At 41.3% G+C, this 14,353-nt stretch overlaps 1 long non-coding RNA gene across 1 annotated transcript; it reads left to right on the top strand.

The window, feature by feature from the left end:
* Positions 1-8,946: 8,946 nt before the first annotated feature.
* LOC144329137 (uncharacterized) lies at positions 8,947-13,643 on the top strand. Its single transcript, XR_013394563.1, has 2 exons — positions 8,947-10,268; positions 11,280-13,643. It is a non-coding gene; the product is annotated as an uncharacterized LOC144329137 (long non-coding RNA).
* Positions 13,644-14,353: the final 710 nt, after the last annotated feature.

The raw sequence follows: 14,353 nt of genomic DNA on the forward strand, positions 1-14,353 counted from the left end.
GAAGACTCTGGGATGATTTAATTAGATGAGAAAGAAAAGAAAGGTAGCAGACCGCTCAAAGCATTCTAATGTCAAGTGGTGTTTTTGTTCTTGTTGTTATCATTAATCATTACATTTATATACCACTCTTCATCCAAAGATCCCAGGGTGGTTTACATCATACAGTAGTCCACCCCACTGTTGTAACCGTGTATGTTGAGAAGAATTAGATTATCTTTCTTGCATTGCACCATGACACATTGCTTGTACAGTGGTACCTTGGTTGTCAAACTTAATCTGTTCCAAAACCAAAGCGTTCTAAAACCAAAGCATTCCAAAACCAAAGCATTCCAAAACCAAAGCGTTCCAAAACCAAAGCGTTCCAAAACCAAAGCGTTCCAAAACCAAGGCACACTTTGTCATAGAAAGTAATGCAATATGGATTAATCTGTTCCAGACTTTCAAAAACAACCCCTAAAACAGCAATTCAACATGATTTTAGTATCTAACAAGACCATCGATCCACAAAATGAAAGCAACAAACAATGTACTGCAGTCACACAATCCATCAATCCACACAGTCACAAAAACAAACGAAAAGAGACTCAAAAACAAAAACACAAAATAAATAGCAAAAACAGACAGACCTCAGCGTAGCACTCAAAACACAAGGGTGGCACTCAAATGAGAAGTGTAAGACTCAAAACAGAGCACGTTTGACTTTCGAAAAAAGTTCGCAAACTGGAACACTTACTTTCGGGTTTGCAGTGTTTGGGTTCCAAGTTGTTTCAGTACCAAGGTGTTTGAGAACCAAGGTACCGCTGTATTACTGTAAATATTTTCCTGAAAGGCACTGTTTTTGTCTGTATGTTGATAATGTTATTTCTTGCAAAAAGTTTTTGAAAAAACAGCACAGTCAAATGCAGCCCCCAGTCAGTTCTCTCATAGCATCAGAAGAGTGTATCTGTGCTTTTATCATGGAACACAGACATTGGGTGTGGCTATTTTCTGCTTCTGGGGTGTGGGTGCATGTCTCTGTGTGCATTCATTTCTATAGCCAAAACTTCAGGCATTCCAGTCATGTGTCTTTTTCTTGAGGGAAATCTTTGTCACTGTCATGTGTACAGAGAGATCTGGGTTTTCACCTTCCCATGCCATCTGGACTGCAATTATTTCTTCAGACCCTAGCCATTTAATTTGGTAGTGTATTTTATAACTGCTAATACTCGGTGCTTCTATAGTTCCCGAGAGATTCTCTCTTTGCTCATAGCCTCTAAAAAAGTGGGGGGGGGGGAGAGATTAAGCGCCTTGTAGTTTCTCAACAACTTTAAACGTTCAATTTATTCTGGTTTTCTTAAGTATGGTCAAAGCTGGAAAAAGGAAAAGGAAAACCTTGTATGCACTTAGCACTAAGAACAGGATTCCAAAATCTTCAGGTAGCCTTGGTAGCCAGGCTAACATTTGTGTTTGCCAAAATCTCTGCCCCTTCAAAGGACAAGGGTTTTGTCTCTGACATATCACACTGTACTTTGAGTCCTAGCACAAATGTGGGGAATGTGGACTTGTCTCTCTCCTAGCCCCGTTATACAACCTTTAGAAGTTCTTGAGATGTCTCCAGTTCAGTTATGACTGTCTTCATCCTTGTCATGCTATTCTGAGACACTCAGAAGGCAGTGAAATATTGCACTCTCTTTTTAAGCGCAAGTTGTGATTTGCCAAGGAAATTAAGCATGGCTCGGTTTATCTCTGTTGCAGTTTATTTATGTCTGCATTATTTTCTATTTATGCTACCTTATTTCACTTTTACGCTGTTAAACTTTGTTTCGGAATGGCCTGGTGGCTAGAAATCTCACTGCGCTCTGATTGATTTCAAAACCTGGTACAATGTCAAGTAAAGCCCAATCCTTCTCTAGGCTCCAGAAAATGGGACGCTCGCAAGTTGAATTGTTGTCAGGAGAGTAAACGCTGTACTCACAAACACACCTGTGAACCCCTGACCAAGAAGCAGAGCTTTGCTTTTAGAAAGCAAAGTTCTGAAGCAGAGGACAAGTTTAATGCTAATGGGTTCTTGTTGAACCGCTGCATGTGATTATCAGTTCAGAAATGGCACAATGATAAATAGCAGATCGTGTATCTCACTGGATTTGACTAATGACATTGCCACTGCAGCACCCTGGCTTCTCTCTTCACATCAGGCTTGTTTGCTTTTCCAGTTCATTACATTTCTCCTGTGTAGCAGTTTTATGACCCCCTAAGGTCAGTGAGATACCTGTTATTAGAAGGGAAGAGAATGCAAACTATAGTGTTAATTTAAGCTGGAAGTCCATTTTGATTTCAGTATTTACTAATGCTGAGATTAACTATTTGGGAGGGGGGAATATACAGTGATTGCCAAGTTGTGCATTCATGGGACTCTGCTACATTAGTCAAACGACAGCGTTATAAATGTGTTATAACACTGTGACATCAGATGGCGCTGTAGAGCTGAAATCGCAACTGTCAGCTTTCAGTTGTCAGCTTTACAACTTTTTTTGCAAATCGTTTCCAGAGCATTCTTTATAGCTGTGTAGATCTAGCCTTGGTTCAGACACTATTAGTAGTCGAACAACTTGAAGCAGATTTAACTTCACTGTGGAGTATGGGCACACATCCAGTCAAAAGATCTTTGCCCAGACAACTATGTTTACTACAAAGAATACAAATTCCAGGCAACTGGGACAAATAAACAGCCTGATTTTTTAAAAACAAAACAAAACAATGGACCAGAGGTAATTTGGATTCATCAAGAGTTCAACGAATTGTTGATTATTGGTAGTTTGACTATCTTTATAAAACCAGGGATTGGTTTCTAGAAGAAAACTAAAGGTAAAAGTCCTACAAGGAGTAAAAGCATGCTTGGTCAAATGTTCTGACCAGGAGGCAAAGAATAACAATAACAACAATAACAATAAATTATTTATATCCCACCCTCCCCAGCCGAAGCCGGGCTCAGAGCTGCTAACAGTAAAATGATACAACATTCTAAAATCATTTCATTATAAAATAAGTTCAAATCAGATTAATGGCAACCATTGGGCTAGAGTTCTGTGAAGATTGCCAAAGGAGGAGGTCAGGCTGTGCCCTGGCCAAAGGCCTGGTGGAACAGCTCTGTCTTGCAGGTCCTGTGGAAAGATGTCAAGTCCTGCGGGGCCCTAGTCTCTTGTGACAGAGCATTCCACCAGATCGGGGCCACAGCCGAAAAAGCCCTGGCTCTGGTTGAGGCCAGCCTAACCTCTCTGTGGCCCGGGACCTCCAAGATGTTTTTGTTTGAAGACCGTAAGGTCCTCTGTGGGACATACCAGGAGGTCCCGTAGGTACGAGGAAGTAAATTGGACTTAGAGAATGAAAGAACCCTGCTGGGAGAGGACCTGAGATCCAACGGCAACAACTGGAGAGGAGAGCAAGAAGCCATGCTGTGAGGTGCTAGTGAAATTTCCATAGACAACTTGGTTTTGCATTAGTCCCATTATATAAGAAAGGGTAGAGGCATTTTATCGTTGTTATATTTGTTTAGAACATTTCTGAGCTGTTCCTTGCGAGATTCTTCATCAGAAATCAAAGTTCAGTGTGTGTGTGTGTCTAGTCCTGCCCTTAGTCCCTCTGTGCTGAAATCTAAACAGAGCAGAATTAATTTTTGTTTGTCCAACACTCCCTTTTGAGATTAACATCCCTGTCAGTAATTGTTTTGCAGTACTTGATTCAAATGCTACAGTGGCCTCAAATCAAATTGCTATTCGCTTACCTGTAGCATCAAAACCTACATCTGAACCAGATTGTTTTGGTTGTTGATGGGATCAGCTGTAGATGAGTGAAGACTGAATTTTGCATACGGGTTCAAAAATAACTAGTAATACCTTTTCAGGTAAAGCAGGATTGTGGGGTGGGGATTCGAAAAAACAAAGAAGCCAAACAGGTGGTGAATAAGCTGCAGAGCTTCACATGAGGTTTGAAATAAATCAGCTTCTCCTTTGATGCAGGCCTCCTAGTCCTTTAAGGCTGCAATCCTAAACATAGGTAAATGTAAGACTGGACCGTTAAGTCCAGTTGTGAATGACTCTGGGGTTGCAGTGCTCATCTCGCTTTACAGGCCGAGGGAGCCAGCATTTGTCCACAGCTTCCGGGTCATGTGGCCAGCATGACTAAGCCGCTTCTGGCGAACCAAAGCATGTCACAGAAACGCCGTTTACCTTCCCACCAAAGCGGTACCTATTTATATACCTGCACTTTGACGTGCTTTCAAACTGCTAGGTTGGCAGGAGCAAGGACCGAACAACAGGAGCTCACCCCATCGCAGGGATTCGAACCATCAACCTTCTGATCGGCAAGACCTAGGCTCTGTGGTTTAGACCACAGTGCCACCCGCTTCCCTTACTTACTAACTTACTTACTTACTTACTAGCTAAAAAGTGTCACTGAATTCAGTGTAACTTACTTCTAAGTAAGCATAATGAGATTGTGTTGCACATGATTCTAATTATTCCCCATTTAAATGGTCTCTTTTCTTTATTTAATTTCCATAAAGAGAATAATAGGCTGATTCTTTTTTAGAAGTCAGTCATTTGAATGATTAGTTCAGAATTTATAGAGCTGCAATTGAGAAACAATTTCTTTTAAAAAAAATCTTTTTGTAATTAAGAAATAATAATCCTTAGTTGCACTACACTTGTGTATAGCAGACCAAATGTATTGCAGATGGCAACAGCCAACATAAAGGATACTAGAACAAAATTGCAACACTGTGTTTTGTTGTTGAGCAGAAATGCCAGATGTACTAAGAATAAAGTTTTTAAAAAATAGAACACACAATAAAAATGGTAAAATGGACAAACAACACAAAATTTATTACTGTATAGTAAAAATGCAAGACTGCCATCATGCTACAATTTCAACAGTTGTCAATAGGTGGCCATGGCAAATCCAGCATGACAACAGCCATACAACAGGCAGGTGAGCATGCAGGCAGCAAGTGGCCGAGGTGAACTGTAGAGAGGAGAGGAGAGGAGAGGAGAGGGGTTTTGTGCAAGCTGTGAAGGGATAGGTGAGGTGTAAAGAAAGGGGATTTTGGTCAGGTGCAAAGAGATGGGGGAGTGGTTGGCCAGGTGTGGGGCAAGGTAGGTGGGGTTGGCGAGAACAGCAAGTGGGGTGACAGCCCCCTAGTACATTACCAAAATAGCACTTGAACTATGTCAAACAAGCATAGCTTAGATGCGGTCTCAAGTTCATTCAATTTTAGTACAGTGGTACCTCGGGTTACGAACTTAATTTGTTCTGGAGGTCCATTCTTAACCTGAAACTGTGCTTAACCTGAGGCATGTTTTCGCTAATGGGGCTTCCCGCTGCTGCCACGTCGCCGGTGCACAATTTCCATTCTCATCCTGGGGCGAAGTTCGTAACCCAAGGTACTACTTCCGGGTTAGCGGAGTTTGTAACCCGAAGCGTTTGTAACTTGACGTACCACGGTATATAACTGTGACAACTGATGGAGTGATATTATTTGCATATTAGTAGGTACTGTATAGCGGGACACGGGTGGCGCTGTGGGTTAAAGCCTCAGTGCCTAGGACTTGCTGATCGAAAGGTCGGCGGTTCGAATCCCCGCGGCGGGGTGCGCTCCCGTTGCTTGGTCCCAGTGCCTGCCAACCTAGCAGTTCGAAAGCACCCCCGGGTGCAAGTAGATAAATAGGGACCGCTTACTAGCGGGAAGGTAAACGGCGTTCCGTGTGCTGCGCTGGCTCACCAGATGCAGCTTGTCATGCTGGCCATGTGACCCGGAAGTGTCTGCGGACAGTGCTGGCCCCCGGCCTATAGAGTGAGATGGGCGCACAACCCTAGAGTCTGTCAAGACTGGCCCGTACGGGCAGGGGTACCTTTACCTTTACCTTTAGGTACTGTATAAGAAATTTGGTTGTGATTAACCATCCCCTTACCTGGTTGTGGGGGTAACTGAGCGATTATATCAATGTAATAATGAAAATTGGGGGATAAGGCTGGAGCCATATATTATTGACGGTTAGCTCCTCTGTAGTTCTGTCTGTTGCTGTGTTGGTTTTCGTTTGTTGCCTATAAGGCACTACAGTGGTACCTCGGGTTACATAATCTTCAGATTACATATGCTTCAGGTTACAGACTCCGCTAACCCAGAAACAATACCTCGGGTTAAGAACTTTGCTTCAGGATGAGAACAGAAATTGCGCGGCAGCAGCGGGAGGCCCCATGAGCTAAAGTGGTCTTCAGGTTAAGAACAGACCTCCTGAATGAATTAAGTACGTAACCAGAGGTACGACTGTATTGTAATTCGCAACAGGAGTTTAATCCATAACGGAGAAACAGCAGGAATTATTCCAAGCCTAGCTATGAACCAAATGGAAACATATTTTGCCTTGTTGACATTGGATACTTGATAGATACTCTGATCCATCTCCCCATTGCTACTCTCCACCAGCCTAGTCCATGAAATAGTGGTTGGCTGGATAAGCAGGTTGGAGAAAAGGGCTTAGAAGCTGATGGGTGAGCCAGAGGAGGTTGAGTTCTTCTTAGTCATTATCTAAACTTGCATGGCTCTTTTATGACCTTTGCGCCCCCAAAATGGTTGCTTAAGCCTCTCCTCCTTCCGGAGGGGAGGGATTGTGAGCAGGAGATGATTCCTGCGTCATGCAGGGGGCATTCTGCCCCCTGCCCTCTCATCATCGGTGGCGCGCCACACCTCCCAGTTGGGCACCCAATCGGGTGCCACCACGGAGGGCATGGTTTAGCCACTCAAATGCGGCCATACCAGCTCTCCCCCCCCCATTGCTCTTCAGATTTTCCACGAGACACCCACCCACCACTCCCTTTAGGGCATAGCTTCTCGCTTGACCTTGCTATGGACCCATGGTTGGTCACCCTTGTTGCCCAGGGGCCTGGTAGGAGTTTTTTCCAATTGGCAAATTGGCACCAGCCTCTTGCTTTCTTTCGCCTATCTCGTAGCAATCGCCACAACTTTCTCGGTATTTGGCGGTTAGGCATTGGGATGTGCTCTTGGTGTATGGAAGGGCAAGGTGTGGCCATCGCCTACCCCTTCACTTATGGGTATTCCGTTAAAGGAATCCGGCGGTCGTGGATCCTGTCCGATGCCCTGTGGGGCGGGGGGCCATGGCACGACCCTCGGTGACATCAGGGGAGAGCTTATAGTTGTATTAGCATCAACAGGTTCCCCCACTGGTGGTCAACCCCTCGACAGACTCACCCCTCTCTGAGTGGGTGGAGTCAAATTGTCCATGGTCCAATGTCTAAGCCAATACCTTCTCACATGTAATCAATAAAGTTGTGGCCTTTTCTTGCCCATTAACCTAATATACTGTGTCCACGTGTCTTCATTCCCCCAAGCGGGGATCGGGTCCTCGAATCACAATGTAAGATTCTATGGAATATATATTTAACAGTTCAAACAGTGAATATAACTGAGAATATTAGTGTGAACTCCTTATATACAAATATTCTGTACAGGAATCATACAATAGAGAATACCCTGTAAAAGAGACACCTTAGAACCACCTACACATGTTCTAGCAACCCTGTGGAAATTGCTTCAATTAAATACTTTGATTTTAATAAAAATGTTCCTAGCAGGTTTCAGAAATAGCTATGAGATTCCCCGGTGGCTTCAAAATCACCAATTGGTATGCAGCTGGTTTTGAAAACAAATTTGTTCTTTTGAAAACCCTATTTTTGTATTGCGGAAATACATTACTGTTTGTGTAATACAAAGTGGGGCTTCGTCAAAATTGCATTCTTCATTTCTTTGAGTTATTATAATCTGAAACAAAATGCAATGCAAGTTTAATTTGAAAGGTTTTAATCAAGAGAGAGAGAAGTGTTATTTAGCAAGCATTTAAGAAAATCTACAGATAAACAAGGATCTCGCTTTGCTGTTGTCTTGCCCTCAGTATACGAGAAATGCTTTATCATATGGGCATGTTTGTGTGCATCGGAACTTGCATTAATATTTATGCTTTTTAGCTCTATTTTAAAAGGCGGGGAGGGGGCATGGTAACTTGTTTAGCAGGGGTTAGTTATTGCATGACTTGCTATAATAGCAAGTTTTAAAATGAAAAAACAACAACCATCCAATGAACATGTGTACCTTATCTTTTGAAAGCGCCAACATACCTTTAAACAAATGCTAGCACATGTCGTAAAATATTTATTTTTTCAGATTCTTTTTAACCATTAAAGAGAAATGAAAACTTTCAGGTTTGGCCTACAAAGCCACCACAGAATTGGCTCCAATACATACCTGATATAATACATGGGCCAAGGATGTGGAGCGCTGTGTGTGTGTGTGTGTGTGTGTGTGTGTGTGCAGTGCCGTTCAGTTTCCTACTGTGTGGTATGTGAAGGGTGTCTGAGTGAAAGATCCTAACTACCAAACCTTAAATCCATTGCTTGGAAATAAGTTTACTGAATTGCATCGGGTCTTTCTTCCATTCAGGATCATGGTGTAAATACTGCAGTTCAGCAAATAACTGATTTGCTGCTTAAAAATACATGGTTAGTTTTAGGGAAAGCTGCTGTTGATGTTTTTGTGGGATATCTAGCTTCACTGCAGATAGTGGTGTAGCCATCATTCCTCTCTTTACATGGGTCCCTCAGAGGTTTTATTGTCTAATGTTTGGGATGTAAAGCTCAGCACCTGGGGAATTTGATATTTCCTGAGGGATGCTGTTGGCTTTTGAAGGTATCTGGTGCTGACTGACTGCTGACAGAAGGGAATCCATCAGAGGAACAGGGAAGGAGGTAATTATTGGCGTGCGCGTGCGCGAGCGCACACACACACACACACACACACACACACCATGCCTCCTACTAGAGCATCCTGCAGCTCCATCTCAAAGCAATCCCTCAATTCTCCAAACCAGACTTAGAGATGTGGGGGATCACCAAAATAATAATAATAATAATAATAATAATAATAATAATTGTTAAGTTGTGGGTGAACATATCAGACGACACAGCAATTCTTCAAACAGCTCTTGTTTATTCAGAGGCCAGAACAGAACTGAACTGAAGGGCTCAGTCAGCCTGCTTATATAGAGCTCAAGTACAATGTTACTGTAGCAACTTTCTAAAACTATCCAATCACTGAACGTCACTTTTGATCCTTCATTTGCATACAAACTATCCAATCACTGAACGTCACTTTGATCCTTCATTTGCATAACTATCTACAGTATCCCCCTGCTGGCCCAGGCTGAGAACTTCAGTACATAACAACAATAATAATAATAAATGCTAATTGAATGCTGTAATTGCTCAAGAGGACAGCTCTTACCCTTACAGAAAGAGGAAGGAGAGGGTCACAATAAATGGATCGTTTCATCAGTTGTTAAACATGAAGCCAGCAGCGTCATGTGAGAAGAATATAGTGGCAGCAGTTTATTTATTTCAGTGAGTTTGTAATCTTAACAAAATACATACAAACATACATACTTCAATTTATTTGCCTCCTCACAGTTTAAACACTGCTCAAGGCAGCTGACAGCATAAAAAGAATACATACATAACAAAAGTGGACACAGACAGTAAATTAAACATTAAAAAAGTACAAAACCATGCTGGACAATTTCCACATGAATCACAACAAAATCTAAAATAAAGATTAAAAAAAGCAACAGCAGCACCCGTCCCTCCTAAACAATACCCCAGTCTGCATAAAAAGATCTTATCCATCTGGCATGGGCACCATACAATATTTAGAAAATTCTTCATGGATAAGTTCTTTGTTTTCTAAAAAGGGGAAATGGGTGAACCTTCTGGTAACTCTAGGCAAAAACTATTGATGTTGGCCATTCTTTAGTAGTATTGGCTTGCTGTACAAGCAGAGACAATACAAAAATACAGATTTTTATGCACCTGTTAGTGCAGATATTAATTTTTCCATATGAGCAATGATATTGCAATCCCAGCAGCTTAAGGTTTCTAAATCTAGCAACCCTTTGATTGTAAGCTACAGGATTTGTGTAGTGTTGCTGTCATGTTATACCGATTCAAAAGATCAAGCGAGAGAAGCCAAAACAGAAAGTTTGGGGAGGGGGCAGCTACAAAAGATGTTTTCTTGCTAAATGTATATACGTCAAACAGGAAAATATCACAATAACCAACCCAGTTTTTTGCCTTCAGCCTGTCTGAGGTCATGTGGGTTGGAGTCTGACCACTAGTCCGAAAAGGAAAGGCTGTTTGCAAGAGTTCTGGGGTGTGTTTTCCTGGAAAAGGTGAGAGGATAAAAGCAGAACTCTCAAATAAACCTTGTGCCCTATGTGAGACTTTATACACGGACCTTTTGTTTAACTGCTGGAGGCAGATGTTCTTTTCATTCACCTCTCAAATTGGTAGGTTAAAAAACATATAAATTTCATGCTCTGCTCGAATGAAGTGAAAGTAATCCTGTTGTTCTCTGTTTTGCTTGCTAGTGTTGATATTTTCTTGTCCGTCAATAGTAAACATTCTAAATATTGAGGAAACGTGATAATACCAAATGAATTATTGCTTTACTGTTTAGAATTCGGGTTTGCATGACACAGCTGTAATCTACCGTTATGCTGAGGTAGATTCTATAAACTGAGGGGAATGCTTTTTTAAAAAAGCAAGCCTTGCTTCATTAATGTTCCGGTAATCAGTTCTTTTAATTTTCTAACATCTATATGGTTTTTTTTGGTTCTACCTTGTGTATATGCATTTTAAAATGTTTCTTGCTATAAATTTTTCTGTCTGCTTCCCTACAATCTTTTATCCATTTTTAATAAAATAGGTTATATTTTGCCTTTATTTTACAGTAATTTCTACTGTTTTTTTTTAAATTTATTAGCTTCCTCCTTTTAAAAAATCGATATCTAATTATATTGATCATAAATACCTGTTTAGCGATGGTATCACTAGAGGGCAGTATTGATTAAATTAGTCTACTGAATAATCAGAACATGACCTTGCATCTTAAGCAGAAAACACCTGTTATAAATCATATTTATTCACTGTGCTGTACTATACTGTGTCCAAATGAGGCTGCATTTCAGAGTGTTGTGTGTACAATTTGTTATAAGCTTCCATTCTTTTTTCCCTGAAAATGTTTATTGAACTTTCTTTACCCAGTTAAGGCCAAGACAAATATTTTATATTTTTGGCGGTGATGGCAGTGGGGATCAGTAAATAGCTGGCGCTAGTCTAAAACGTCTGTTGATCAAGTTTGCAGCTAAGATATGTACTCATTTGTTCTTATTGACTTGCAGGTCTCCTGACAAATGCAGCAACAGAGAAGCCTTGTAGGAGTTTTTAAGCTCTGCGTGGGCTACATTCCCTAGTCAAGTTTCACGGCTGTGGATCATCCATTATATGTCATCAACTCAACTGTCTGTTTCTCTGTATTTCATCAAAGACAGCATAATTCTACGTTATGAGCTAAAGTCTGTTCTACCATACTAAAGAGCACTGGACTAAGGAAGAGAGAGAGAGATAAATGCTTGGGCATTAGCAATACGAAAACAAAACAAAACACCAGTTCACAGTTAACGTCTCATCTGCGTTTTGCGCCACTGCTGGACTTGATCTGTGGTCATGTTTCAACGGGACGAGTCAACTAAACTGGAGAGTATTCATCCCAATCAGCCTTAGAGAAGACTGTTTTGTCTACGGGAGGACACTAAGGTGCAGAAGGCAATTTCTTCTTGTGCCCTAGACTGCCTAATTGCTTTTATTTTCTTATGTTTCAGTATATACAATAGACCAAAGAGCAAAATCTATTTTAAAGTGGACACGATGTTACTGTTAACAAGGTTATTTGGGTTCAGTAGTATGGGGAACACCTTGCACGGATTCAACTCGCCCAGTGCTGCAATATTGCCCTCCAGCCAAAGTCCTTGTGGAACACTGCAGAAAAGGCTGGAACTGCTCTTGGGGAAAGGGACACGGAAAAACACGAGGGAACAAGGAGGGGAAACGGCCGTTCTTCAACAAGGAAACAGAACTTTGATCAAAAACAACACAAACTGTCTACCCACCACCTTTACTCCTCTGTGCTTAGATTGACTTCTCGTACTAAAAAATCATTTTGAGTTTAACCAGTTCAACATGCCTCTTCTATGGTTCCATTTTTTGATCGTTAAAAGTTGGATAATACAGTATTTGCAAAGAGCATGTTTGGTCATCTGTGGCCTATGTCTCATCTGATACACCATTTAGCACCAGAAAGCGAAATCCAAGGGGCGGGGTGGGGTGGGGGAGTAACACTTGTTTGAAAGAGATCATTAAATGTATTTTGAAAAGCCTAAAGTTATATATTTAACAGTTTTTATATGTTGTATATTTGTAGAAAATCCTATTTAACAATTAACGTGGTAACTCTGACAGTCATGACAAAAAAAGGAAAAAAATATGGATCAGAGTTGAGTTGTTGTTTTATTACTTCAGTTGTCTCTGAAGTGACTGGTGTAGTTTGCTTTCTTCCATTGGGACATTCTGGATGTAAAGCATGACAGACAGGACTCTGTAGAAAAAGCAAAGAATAATGTTGTTTATATTACATAAATGCATTCAACCATTGCACTGTTAGAAGGCTTTCTCTCTCTTTCTCCCCCACCCCCTTTCATTTTCTCCCTTTTTCCTTTGAGGGGGGTGGTCTTTTGTATACCAGTCAAAAACAGTGTACAATATTTTAATCATTTACTTCCCATACTGAGTTAAGTTCTTTTCTCTCTCTCTTCTCTCCCCCTCCTTTCCAATTTGGTATAAGGGTCAGCTTGCTCCTTGACGAGATATAGGTGGTCTGTTTGTTTTATCTCATACTTTAGAAAGTCCCCTTGTCCAATATTATGTAGGGCAGTGAAGAGTGCTATTTAAGAAACGAGAGAAGGAAAGAAGATAGAGTCTAGACCAATAACCTCCAAACATGGTACCTTTTTGTCTACTACAAGTATTGCTCACAGTGATATGACGAGGTCAACAAATGAGCTTTCCTCCTTCCCCCCAAATATTTGCCGATATTAAACTTTCCCCCCAGTGTCCACTGTAGTATACTACCTAAATACTCCAATTAACTTTTAGTGTTATGCTAGTTCTATGCTACTAAAGAAAAAAAATATATAGGGATTGTTCAAGCAACCATAGATGAGAGGTATGAAAAAGAAGTTCGTTTATTTAAGACCTCTTCCAATTTTCAGGATTATTTTAATGCACAGGTTGAAGAAACCATGAATTGTAGGTGATAGTGTCTATGAATAAAACATGTACATGGACGGTCTTATTTCATCCTAAGGGTTTTGATCAGTGTCCAAGTAGCAATTAAAGCCCAGCCACTTGAAAAGCATTATGAACTGACTGCACTATAAATGACCAATGTCTGATTCAAAGTGTCATGCAATAAATGATCGCAGATACTTCACCTGTATTACAAGAACTGGAGAGCCAGATCCCCCACTCCGCTGATTTTCTCTTCTGTTATGGTTTCATTTTTTTATTTTTCAAGGGAGTGTAGCAGCCTTATTTAGTAAATACTGAACAAAAAATTAAAATGTTTCAACATTTTTGTTGCTTTACAGTATTCAGTTTTGTGTTGGTTCAGCTAAATTATGAAAAAAATAAAGAAAACCCTTTTATAAGCGAGACTTTTGTTCACTGCTTATGACATGAGACAACTTTCTCAGGAGGGAGGGAGCGGGTGGGTATGTGAGGCAAACGAATCATTATTTTATATGGGAAATAACCATTTCTGGACTGTGCTGAAGTGGAGACTGCAACCATCTCCTTGAAATGGCCCTCAACACAGAAGGTTTTGGAAAACACAGGCAGATAACTAGCTTTCTGCTTTCTAAGGTGAACTACCAGCTGATTAGGTTCTAATCAAACTGACAATTAGGTGCATGAAAGTTAACTTTGATTATAATGGTGATTAAAAGTCGTTGGCTGCATAAGATCAAAGAAACTCACTGAAGCCTCTCCAGGAGGCATGGGGACCTTTCTGGACAATGTAGGATGGGGGATGCTGGAGAAGGGGAAAATTGCTATGCATTACCTAATGACTAGGGACATGGATGGCACTGTGGTCTAAAGCACTGAGCCTTTTGGGCTTGCTGATCAGGTCGGCGGTTCGAATCCCCACGACAGGGTGAGCTCCCGTTGCTCAGTTCCAGCTCCTGCCAACCTAGCAATTCAAAAGCACGCCCCCCCGCCCCCCCAAAAGTGCAAGCAGATAAATAGGTACCACTCCAGTGGGAAGGTAAACGGTGTTTCCGTGCACTCTGTTTCCCATCACAGTGTTCCATTGTGCCAGAAGCGGCTTAGTCATGCTGGCCACATGGCCCGGAAAAAC

The sequence above is a fragment of the Podarcis muralis genome, chromosome 10, assembly GCF_964188315.1.
Source record: "Podarcis muralis chromosome 10, rPodMur119.hap1.1, whole genome shotgun sequence".
NCBI classification, from domain to species: Eukaryota; Metazoa; Chordata; class Lepidosauria; order Squamata; family Lacertidae; genus Podarcis; species Podarcis muralis.